This window comes from Amblyomma mixtum, chromosome 1 (genome assembly GCF_055824585.1).
Source record: "Amblyomma mixtum isolate Tamu chromosome 1, ASM5582458v1, whole genome shotgun sequence".
NCBI classification, from domain to species: Eukaryota; Metazoa; Arthropoda; class Arachnida; order Ixodida; family Ixodidae; genus Amblyomma; species Amblyomma mixtum.
Window position 1 is genome coordinate 315,408,653 of NC_143012.1, and position 11,555 is coordinate 315,420,207.

The window sequence follows — 11,555 nt, forward strand, 5'->3', positions numbered from 1 at the left end:
ATCATCACCGTCGACTGCAGAGTACAACTCGGGATCCACCAGCTCGACATTTCGCTTCCGTTGTTTAGGTGCTGGTCCTTGGTCGCAAATTTTTCACACCTTCCGTTTCACCGCCTTTTTAGGTACAAGATGAGGTGGATAATTTTCGAATACTGTAGGGTCAGCATCGGGCTTCAGGCGTGGCTTCATTCGGGCGAGTTCATTCACGACGCCGTTCACCGTAATCTTAAAATATCTTTCAATGCATTCGTTCTCGAAATGTTTTTCGCATACGACAGCCTTCGGTGTCAGCCTTCTGTCTGCCCTCTTGATCTTATTTGCCCATTCAGCAAGCCGTGCTGGGTCCGCCGGTGCAGTGAACACAGACACCTTTCCTTCGTTACACCGATAACCGCTTCGACACAACGGAACAAAACACGTCCTCGCTTTGCATTGCCGCTTAGCCTTTAACATTTCAGGGTGTTTTTGCTCACGTTTAGCGGCTTCCAGCTTCACAATCCAAGAGATGATGTCTGTCAAACATTGATTTCACACGAGCAATCGCGCGAGGCTGCCGTATCGGCGCGACAGCAGACGACGGGAGTCCGGCGGCTTTCGCGCACCCTCCCGACCGGCAGCGCCCCTTGCGGCCTCTCCGCGCAGGCATCGCGGCGGGGGCCTCGCCCTCCCGTACGAAACGCGCGCGCTGCGCACACTAGCCAGTATATTCTAGGCACTATAACCCTGCCCACCCACTGGGAGGACACGTGCACCCTGCTCAACCTATAGATCCGGACTATAGAGCCTATAGAACCTATAGGACTATAGAACCTATAGAGCCAGAGCAGCCTCAGCCAGTCGTATCCCGAAATAGGAACTCACCACTCCACCCTTTGCTTTACATGCTAATAAAGAAAAATTTTATCATCAAACCCCAGGGCAAGGTCGCTGTTGGTGGCTACTTTGGTTCGCTTTCCGGCTTAACTTTTATTGCTTTTATTCTGGCGCATTTGCCAGCCATTTTTTTTTTAGTAATTGCCGATACAATGGCAGGAAAGCAAAAAGACAACGGGAATGGTGCGCGTCGATCGAAGCACCCCTACGCGTGGCTGAAGCTGCGCACCGTCTGGGGAACACAACTTATTACATCTAAAGTACTTTCTCCGTTAGGATCGCACATCCGAAGCCATACACAAAGGTGCAGCCATGCTAACAGGCTCAGCCCGGAATCCACTATTGCCAAACTCAAGCGCGTAGGCGAACAGGTCGGACGCATGATCCATCGCGTTTCTAACAAGCGCGGCGGGTTGCGAGGCAGGGACGCGCTTCGGCTCGCCCATGCCTTCGTGACCAGCAGGATCCTCTACTCCGCTCCCTACCTTCGCACTACGAAACAACAAGAAATAAGAATCGACACCATCGTTAGAAAGGCTACAAAGCGAGCACTGGGCCTCCCAGTGGCCACCTCCAATGCTAAGTTGTCGGCGTTGGGGGTGATCAACTCATACCAGGAGTTACGAGAGGCCCACCTCGTGAACCAATATACGCGACTCTCGCAGACGGCATCCGGGCGCCGCCTGCTAGACCGCTTGCACATCCAACACGAGTGCACTCCAGAGGAGACGTGTCGGATTCCGGAGCTATGGCGTCACAAGCTCTGGGTCCCTCCACTCCCGCGCAACATGGACACACATACACACGAAGGCAGACGAGAGGCGCGCGCTCGGGCCCTCGAACACCAACACGGATCCAAACAGGGTGTATACTACGTTGACGTGGCAGGGCCGTCGCCCAATGGATTCTACACGGCCGCAGTAGTTCACCAGGATCAATGCGTTAACGGGCTCTCCTTTCGAGCTCGAAATTCAGCACAGGCTGAGGAAGTCGCCATTGCGCTTGCCGCCTCGGACTTGAATTCGAAGGTAATCGTGACAGATTCGCGTCGAGCCTGTCAACACTACCTGGCTGGCGAGATTTCACCTTTAGCCTGGAGTATATTAAAGCGCGCAGTGAGGGAATCGGACCCTTCGCCCAAACGCATAGTTTGGACTCCAGGCCATCAGGGCGTTAGAGGTAATGAGGCTGCGGACGCGGCTGCCCGAGCGCTTACCTACCGGGCACCTCACCCAGGCTCTTCCGGCTCCGAGATTGTGCAACCGCTTCTGCGGTTCAGAGAAATTCTGGACGACTATTGCGAACGCCATCGTCTTTTCCCGGTCCCTGCTAAGGGCCTGAGTAAAGCTGATGAGCGAACTCTGAGGCGCTTGCAGACCAACACTCTGTTGTGTCCTGCAATAGTGAAACATTTCGACCCCAAAATTGATGGGCGCTGCCCTCACTGTGGGGAAGTTTCCGATACCTTCCACATGGTTTGGGCCTGTCAAAAGAATCCTTCCCTTCCCCCCAATCCTTCCCCTTCCCGAGAGGCATGGGAGGCAGCCCTGCTCAACTGCTCGGGGCTGGAGTCTCAAAGGGCTCTAGTCCAACGGGCGCGAGTAGCGGCCTCGTCCAGCGGGGTCCCGGACTAAGGACTCCACCTATGTAAAGGGCCATTTTTGGCCTGCAAACTCTCCTGTTGTTTATTAAAAAGTTTTCACCACCACCACCATGCTGAAGCGGTAACGCTACACAACGCGAGGACAGAAGCACGATATCGGCGAGAAAACACTTGTGCTGCCCAGGGTGATAGAGCTGTTTTATGCCTTCAGCGTGCCGAGACCGCCGTCTACCATAGGAAAAACACGTGCAAAGCGCACGTTCCAAGAACGGCTGAGCGATAGCGGTAGGTATAGCAACTGCATGCGGTAGGCTAAACGGAAGCTGTGCGTAATACGTTTAGTTGCGCGTCGCTTAGCATCTCATATACGCATTTTTTTTCTGACCTCGTGTTACAGTGGCTAGCTTCCATCTCAAGAAAGCGGAACGACCGCTCACTGCAAATACTGCAGTTGCGACATTCGAATGATCTGTTCAAGCACGTTGAAACGCAGCTAGTCGATCCGCAGTATGAAATCCCAAGTTCGCAACGAGAACTGTCAAAGGCTTACTAGCAGAGCGTCTGCGATCTCCACTAGTAGTATGCATAAAAAATTGCTGAGCCTCAGCTTGGCTAAGCCTGGGGAATGCGAAGCATATTAGTGGCTAGGCTTGGTAATACATGGCTTTCCTTGGTTGAATACTTGGTCATTTTAATACAACCACTAGAAGCCTTCGTCGTGGGAGAAGACAACGGCATGGCTACAGCGGAACGCGGACTAACCCCGAGACGCGCGTTGGGTGAGCGCCTGGATTGCCACGGAAGCCGTGTCTGCCTGCCCGGTGGAGCGAGCGTTTCACGTACACCGAGTGTGAACGCGCGTTCGAAATGCGCGGGTGTGACGGCTAGGGGTCCCACGGCGACGGCGCGAGGTGGAGGCCGGTTCTCTCATCCGATGCCACGTGGTGTGACGTCACGGCTAGGGATCCCACGGCGACGGCGCGAGGTGGAGGCCGGCTCTCTCATCCGATGTCACGTGGGGGTCCCACGGCGACGGCGTGAGTGGTGCTTCGCATAAAAGTAAATTTTGGGGTTTAATGCCCCGAAGTGTCACAATATATGAGGGACACCGTAGAGGAAGGCTCCCGATTAAGTTAGGCCACCAGGGGTTCTACAACATGCACTGGCATTCCACAGCACACGTACGGGCGCCTTTAGCGTTTGGCAGCTGCAACCGGGATCGAACTCAACAAGAGTGTGAACTAAATACCCCTATCAACGCCTCACATCCTCTCAAGTAAGCAAACTGGAAGCCTCTCTGCGTCGCTTCACTCGATTAGCCATGGGAGTTCCCATCTACGCCGCAAATGCTCTGATCGCAGACGCCGCCATTTTCAACTCCCTCGAAGAACGCGCAGCAGCACACCACCGAGCCCAGATACACCGTCTCTCTACCTCCGAGCAAGGCAGAGACCCCCTCAGCCTTTTCGGACACACCATTTCCCAAGTATACCCCTGCTTCAACCACCTGCTCCCCCGTGGAAAAGCCTCCCGCGTCTTACTGTAAAACCCATTCCACGCCACATGTCTCCAACGATAAATCCCGGGCGGCGTGAAGCACTGGCGAACCATTTACCCATACTGGGCCACGACACTTACTATACCGATGCCCATATCCTCGAGCACCAAGTAGTTACTGCAGTAGTCGGCCCTCGAAGCACCTCCACACATCTCCACACAGGAGTGCCCTCCTCAACCGACGCAGAAACTCTGGCCATAGCAGAGGCGATTACGCTTCACGACCACCTGTCCTCCACCATCACCATACGTGCAGACTCTCAGGCTGCCATACGCTCATTCGAATCTCAAAAACTCCCTCCCCATATCCTAGACACTTTGCTGCAATACCTAACAGCCCACCCTACGCTCCATGTCCGTCTTGAATGGATTCCTGGTCATCAAGGTATACCGGAGAATGAGCTTGCTCATGCTCTGGCCCGTGAAAAAATACCACCGGGCCCTCCGACTGCCTGGCCAGCCCATTATAATCCCAAGGCAGACCGCGCTACACACCGACAGGACCGCCGCGAACACCTTCGCAATTTGCGGCACATGCGACGAACCCTTCCGTCACCCTCCCATTTCCTTTGCCGTGCTGACGCCACTCTAATTCGACAGGCACAGACTAACTCCCTTCCCTGCGAACTGTATTCCCACTATATCCTTCATAAACCTGGCAAACCCGCCTGTCTCGTGTGCGGAGAGCATCCCTCCAACATTCATACATATTGGTTATGCCCCCGCGCAACTAACTCTCCCACCATACCTTCCTCGGATACCTTGCCTCCCCCCTTCCACCTCACGTGGGCCCGATGGACCGCTCCACCAACCTCTCTGCAGCCCAGTGAGTGAGTGAGTGAAAACTTTATTAGCTCTAGATTCGGATTGTGTTCGGCGGTTTTGAGATGGCTTCGTCCATCTTGCTCAAAGGTCGGTTGCCCTTAGTCCAGGGCTCCGCTGGATGCTGCTGCCAGTTTTGCTCGCCGAATCAGACCTTCTTGGTCGACCCGACGATCGCTGGAGAGCACTCCCTCCCATTGCTCCGCACTCGGGTTTGTTATCACTGGTACCACGCTTATCCTCTGGCATGCCCACGTTATGTGGTACAGCGTGGGGGGTTCTTGGCACCAAGGGCATTTGTCATTGTATTGTGTTGGATATATTTTGTTGAGTACGTGTAGGTTCGGGTAGGAGCCCGTCTGTAGCTGTCTCCACGCGACAGAGTCCTCTCTGCTAAGGGAGTTGTCCGGTGGTGGATACCGCTTTCTGCAGCCCTTGTAATAATTTAGAATCGCCGAATAATCTTGGGGTACAGGTTCGTTCCCCTCGAGGTCGCCTACGTTGGATGCTCGGTAATAAGTGTACCCTCGAGCTATCCTGTCCGCCTCTTGGTTCCCTGTTACTCCCATATGTCCAGGCGTCCATACTATCGTATGCCTGATTGGTTCTCCGTTTGTTTGTCGTTGTGTTATGTGGCCCCCAGAGCGGAGTATGCGGAGCGCTCTGTGCCCTATTCTGCCGCGTAGGTAGTTGCGGCATGCTGTTTGTGAGTCTGTAAGGATTTTTAGAGACCGTTTAGACCGATAGCCCTCCGCTGCCCACCCCCTGGCCGCTCCTCGCCGCCCACATCCGACGCATCCAAGGGACACGTGGCCCTACTCTGCCACCGCCGATAAATAGCGCCCACCAAACGGGCAACTAAGAAGGCTCGGACTTGAGCTGAAAAATAAAAAGCTATCTCTCTCTCTCTGTGAACTAAACAAATAGAGATAAGGTGTTCAGCAGTCTCAGAAGAGAACAAGTTTACAATTGGTAGCAAGGTGCTGGAAGTGGTAGTGACCGCAGATCCGGATCACGAGAATGAAATAATAGAATACGGTGGAGCTCTATCTGGCAGGTTATTGACATCCCATAGCCGAAATAAAGCCAAAGAAATGGGCTTGTGCACGACATGTAATGCGAAGGCAATATAAACGATGGCTGTTAAAGGTAACGGTCTGGTTTCCAGAAAAAGGGAAGCGTAGCAGGGAGCGGCAGGAAGTTAGGCGGGTTGTAGTTTACGGTTGTAAACTGACTGATGATATTCTCATTTTTCTGGTAGCAATAAGGAAGTGGTGCTAATAAGATAGCTAAGAAAAAAAAACAGGCAACATGTATGAAATGAGGTGTTGGTGAATTTAATGGCTTGATCCGGTAGAGCAAGCTGTAGCGGACTTCTTGTGCAGGTTTTGCGGTTAGAGGGTCACGTGTGGACACCCTAGAAAGACAGCTAGAACTGAAATGTCAGAAAATGGAAAACTTGGGGAACGGAAAATGGCAGACACCGCTATCGAAAACAATTTTGGTGGACATCACACCGCAGGCCACGAGGATCCGACTTGCAAGGGGGAAAGTAGGTTAGGAGGGTGTGAACGATACCAGCTATTAAGTAACCAAGGGGGGGGCAGGAAACCAACAAAGTTGAGAAAGGAGGTCCAATACCAGAGCGAGGAGTGGTAATGAGCAAATTCAGATAACAGCAAGCAGAATGAATACAACGGTAAAATGATATTTTTCAACAGCACTGACTGAGCTCAGCACAATGTTTAATACATTGGAAACGAACTCCAGCCATAATTTTCCACCCAGTGGAATAGCAGTAAAAAACCAGAGGACTGCCTTTGAAATGTTATCTAAGACGTTCAAAATAAACAAAGCTTTGTCAATTGCAGCCAACCGGGCTAAGGTGTACTATCCTACAGAATGGAGACAGCCACGTGTGCTTGTGTTCACAGCACTGACTGCTTATATGAGTATAGCTCTCGTAACTAAAGGAAGTTGACAACTAAAATTCCAATAAAACATGAGAAGACCATGCTTTCGAGATTCTGGGGAGTCAGCCACCAGTACTGCAAGCATAAAATTCAGGAAACTCGAAATGCAAAATAAACTTTATTATGACCAAAACCAAAAGACCAGCCAGGAAGCAGACCACTCACCTGAAAAATAAAAGCAAAGTTCAATGCCCAGCAATCAATTATCGCACAACTAGAAGTAATAGCTATGTCAGTGAATGCTTTGCCAGCACAGTAATTAGGACAAGAGGTGTCAAATAAATCATCACACTCCTAACACCTAATCAAACAAACGTAAAAATGCACACACCTTTATACAGGAAGGCACATCCACTAAAAGGAAAAAAACAAACAATGAGCAAATTTCCTCTGCAAAAGCATACCACATTTCAACACCTTTAATATCAGATGGATAATTCTGTCACGAAGAATTCAGTAGAGGTGTCAGAGTGGTGATCATCATTATGACCCGTAAGGCAGTTAGTTGCACAAGACGTCCCATAAAAGCATCAATTTGTACTACAGTACAAGGAGAATAAAGTATAACTACTTGAATAAGACTAAATTTGAAGAAATAAACAGGACCATCACCTGTGCATTTCTGGCAACCAAGGTTACTTGTGAACTGCAAAGAAACCAAAGATATGATTATGTAACCACTAAACACACACACACAAAAAAAAAACTGACCCCAGTACAAGTCAGATTTTTGAACAGTTGCTGTCATCAATATCAGCACTCTAGCCAACAAAAATCATCACGGACACACCTCATGAAGTCCTTCCAGTCTATGTTTGCATTAAAAACAAGAACCACAAGTGAGCAAATGCACTCATGCTGGAGTGCCTGTGGTTGTATGCCAGGCATTCAGAAAATAGATTTCTCCAAGAAGATTCAGAGACTCCAGCCAGTGTCATCACTAAGTTACTTGCAGTGTGAAAGAGCAGGAACTTACACAAGCAAAAGTACTCCAGCAGCAGCAGCCTGCGTGTCACTCTAAAGACACTAAAAAAGAAAAAGGGGGCAAGGATAAGGCACAGTGAAAACAGTCCTGAATGAAGCACACAAAGACAGAAATCAGTTTCTACGGATTTCCGCACAATCATAAGACTGGATAACTTTGAGAAAAGGTCATCAGTGAAGCTAGGCTAGCACAACATGTACAGAGAGCTGCTTACCCAGGCAGGAAATAACAGGACGCCAGTCTCAGCGGCAGCACTAGAAAAAAAAAAAAAAAAAAAAAAAGATGAGAAACACAGAGCCCCACACCAGTGTTCAAATTGGTTATGAAGCCATTCAGTAAGTTGGTAAAAACATCACATGTCAGAAACACGGACCATGTATGTCATCACAGAGGTGGGAAACATTTTGACCAAGGCCTTGCTAAAGAATGACCAAATATAATGTTGCAATAACAATTTGGAAGACAAAAAAGCATTTAAAAAATTTGGAACAGTAATTTATGAAGAAATAGAAGTTTGCAAAAACCCATAGCCTTGCCTAAACCTTGTGGCCATAGAACCACTGTACAGTCTGATAAAAGTTCAGAACTGCCTGTTGCATCACATGCAGCAGTGAGATGCCTGAAGATCCTATCTAGTTTTTACTAGACCCCCTTTATAATAGTGGCTTAGCCATAATGTGGCAAAAATGGCATTTCACAAGCTTGAATGGCTTCAATTAAGAATGACTACATGGCTGAAGCTTAAATAAGGTAACAGGAGAAAGCTGTACACAATGCCAGCAACATCCCCTAACTTCCAGAAAAATCAGTTCAATCACTGCACTTTATCACAATTTTGATTTTTAATTGAACATTTCTGGATGCAAAAAAAAAAAAAGGGGGGGGGGGGGGGTGCCTGCAAAAGCCTAGAATATAGAATTGCTATTAATCTCTGCAAAGATTGTTAGAAAAGCAGCACATATTCTCTAGGAGTAACGACGGGTGCCAAGGCATGCATTCCAGACTTTTCTTCCCAATGGTGAAGATGATTAGACTTGTGTGCACTCCACTACATAGAATACACATGCTCTACCACTATAATTGGCTGGTAAGAAAAGGTTCTACTCATTCAATGTTATTAGGAAAGTGCCAGATATGTTCCACTTGCTAGGCCGCACTATATGAGTTGTTAACGACTTAAGATTCTTTCCCCGTTTGCAGCAAAGAACGGAACTCTACCACCTTAAAATGCAACACTTTCACAGGAAACCTTGCATAGGTACCACTTGCTTCCACGATAAACAATAAGCAACTGTGATTATAGACAAATTAAACTTTGCCCTTGACCAAAATGACAGGGAAAAAAATGGCTGGCAAAAACACTGCCACAAATTGGACTGTGCTCACCTGGAAAGGTCATACTCTTGGTCACATCCAGAAATAAGACCACCTGATGACAAGTCCAATGATTTTCCACTGCAAGAGCCAGAAATGTGCTTAGGAGAGAAGATTGCCTTACAACTTTCACACACTGATAAGTCCTTCAGCAAACTGGCAAACATCATCCATCAGCAACACGGACCAGTCATGTCATCACAACAAGGCAAGGTATAGCACATCAGGTTTAGCACCTTGAAGAGTCATTTGAAGAACGACTAATCGATGTGAACTCCAGATTACTTCCGACCACTTAAAATTTTCCCCACCATGCCCACTTAAAATCAGATTTCGGAACCTTGCGTATTGCTTGAAGCCCAAGAACCGAAGTTTAGTTTAAGATATTTTTTTGTTCCGCAAGAGGGCACTTTAACGTGCTGCGAAGACTCAGAACTGCGCTCATTGACTGCCATGTTGCACACTAACTACTTCACTAGACCTCAAAGCCTTTAACATCTCTTACAGGCACAATGCACATCTGGCTTGTAGCCCGAGAAAAGTTTTATTACAGGACCAAGTTTTCTTTTCGCAGACAGCGGCACTGTGCATATTAAAAAAAATTTAAACATTTTTTCTGTTTAATCACAAGCATGTTTTTACAGGTTTGTTCAACCTTTTCCTAAAATCTCCTTTTAGGTAATATTTGATTGTTGCAACACGAAGTTTGTTTAATTTGGTATGCCTAGAACGCACTTTTAGCTTTGTTTTTGAGTATTGCATTACATTCTGAATTCAAGCTTCAACAGAAAAAAAAAAGAGGCCATTTTCCCCACGGTTGGGAAAGAACTAAGGTCTTCACGTGCACAGACATTGCATACCTTACAGGCACTTTTGCATTTTGCCTCCATAGCAATGAAAATGAAGCCATCACGCTCAAGATTTGACCCATGATCAAGATGTGCATTTTGGGACATGATCTTAATCAACTGTCAAAACGCATTCTTACCTCAAATTGATGGTTGTGAGTGGGAATTCAATCCATAGGCCCATCTTTCACTGCAACAAAGCAAAGAACAGCACCCATATAAGAAACCTTTCGAATTTAAAGACTGCTCCAAACAATAATTAAAATTCAGTTTTTCGAGGTAACCTCACAATCATTCAGAGACTCTAGTCTGAAAAAGCCTCATCAGCAATGAAGGGTCTGAGCTGAAAGAATTTGAAGCTTACATGCTAGGCACACTTTGATGTCTCTACAGGCAGTTGTGCTCATGTTCAGGAATTCAATCCACGGGCAAGTTTTCGCTGCAACAAAAGACAGAAGAGCATATGTGTAAGACACTTTCTGAATTTGAAGACTGTTCCAAATAGCGTTCAAAATTCAGTTTTTCGAAGTAACCTCACAATCATTCAGAGACTCTAGTCTGAAAAAGCCTCATCAGCAGTGAAAGTTTTGAGCAATAAGAATTGGAAGCTTACATGCTTGGGACGCCATGTCGCCTCCAGTGACAAGGGGCACGAATTCCTGCATGAAAAAAGCGGAAGCCACGTGTTTTGAACGGAGCGTTGCACGCATATAACGGTAGCTTGAAGGTGCAATCAGTGCATCTATTGCTCTGCACATCGAATAAGATCTGGATAACTTTTTCTTGTACTCATCAGGTCGATTAACTTGGAAAAACGAAGAGAGGCCTCTTACCCAAACGCAGCAGGGGCCGCACAAAGGATCCACAGGCACGTGGCGTCCGACGCGAGCTGGAAAGAACATTCAGCATTTTAAATAAAGCCACGCCTTTCAATGTTGCAAGATTCTGCAGCTTTAGACGAACAGCACCTCAGACAAATGCCTCATTTGTCTTCAAAAGCAGACACGTCGACGAACCACGCCACAGAACGCGGCTTATGGATCACCTTCGCGATTGCTCAGTCTCGTCATCGTGTCATCATTGGTGCCTTACAAAATAGCGCATCGCATTGGTGGACTAATAGTCGAAGCCTAGCACCACATCTAATCGCGCTCGAAAATGAAATTGCCGCTACAACTGAGAGACATGCCGGTCGCGCCAACAATTTACAACTGAATAAGAAATCCACAAGAACCAGAAATAACTTCCTCGCCGGTTGTAGCAGGAAAGTACGAACTTATAAACAACGAACTGAAAAGTTTTCGAAGCGCTAAACCGACCGATGAGAGCAGATTGAACATACCGGGTGGTAACTCGTCGAAGATGCGGCAACTGGTGCATGGCTGCTTCTACCCTTACACACGCAGCGCTAACCTTCCCCAGGACGACAAGACGGACTACATTCGCACCTTTGAATTTATACCATGAGCAAAAAAATAGTCCTTAAAATTGTATTACTCCGCTAGTGAGCGGTGATGAGC

At 48.0% G+C, this 11,555-nt stretch overlaps 1 long non-coding RNA gene across 4 annotated transcripts; it reads right to left on the reverse strand.

Moving 5' to 3' along the window:
• Positions 1 to 6,933: 6,933 nt before the first annotated feature.
• On the reverse strand, positions 6,934 to 11,489 carry LOC149372543 (uncharacterized). 4 transcript variants are annotated; one of them, XR_016287009.1, is made up of 11 exons: positions 11,378 to 11,489; positions 10,869 to 10,924; positions 10,649 to 10,694; positions 10,400 to 10,474; positions 10,176 to 10,225; positions 9,200 to 9,268; positions 8,028 to 8,067; positions 7,805 to 7,854; positions 7,441 to 7,474; positions 7,160 to 7,182; positions 6,934 to 6,993 (listed from the first exon to the last, which is right to left on the reverse strand). It is a non-coding gene; the product is annotated as an uncharacterized LOC149372543 (long non-coding RNA). The 4 variants fall into 4 exon arrangements; XR_016287008.1 differs by having other exon boundaries at positions 7,441 to 7,854; XR_016287007.1 differs by having other exon boundaries at positions 6,934 to 7,182; positions 7,441 to 7,854.
• Positions 11,490 to 11,555: the final 66 nt, after the last annotated feature.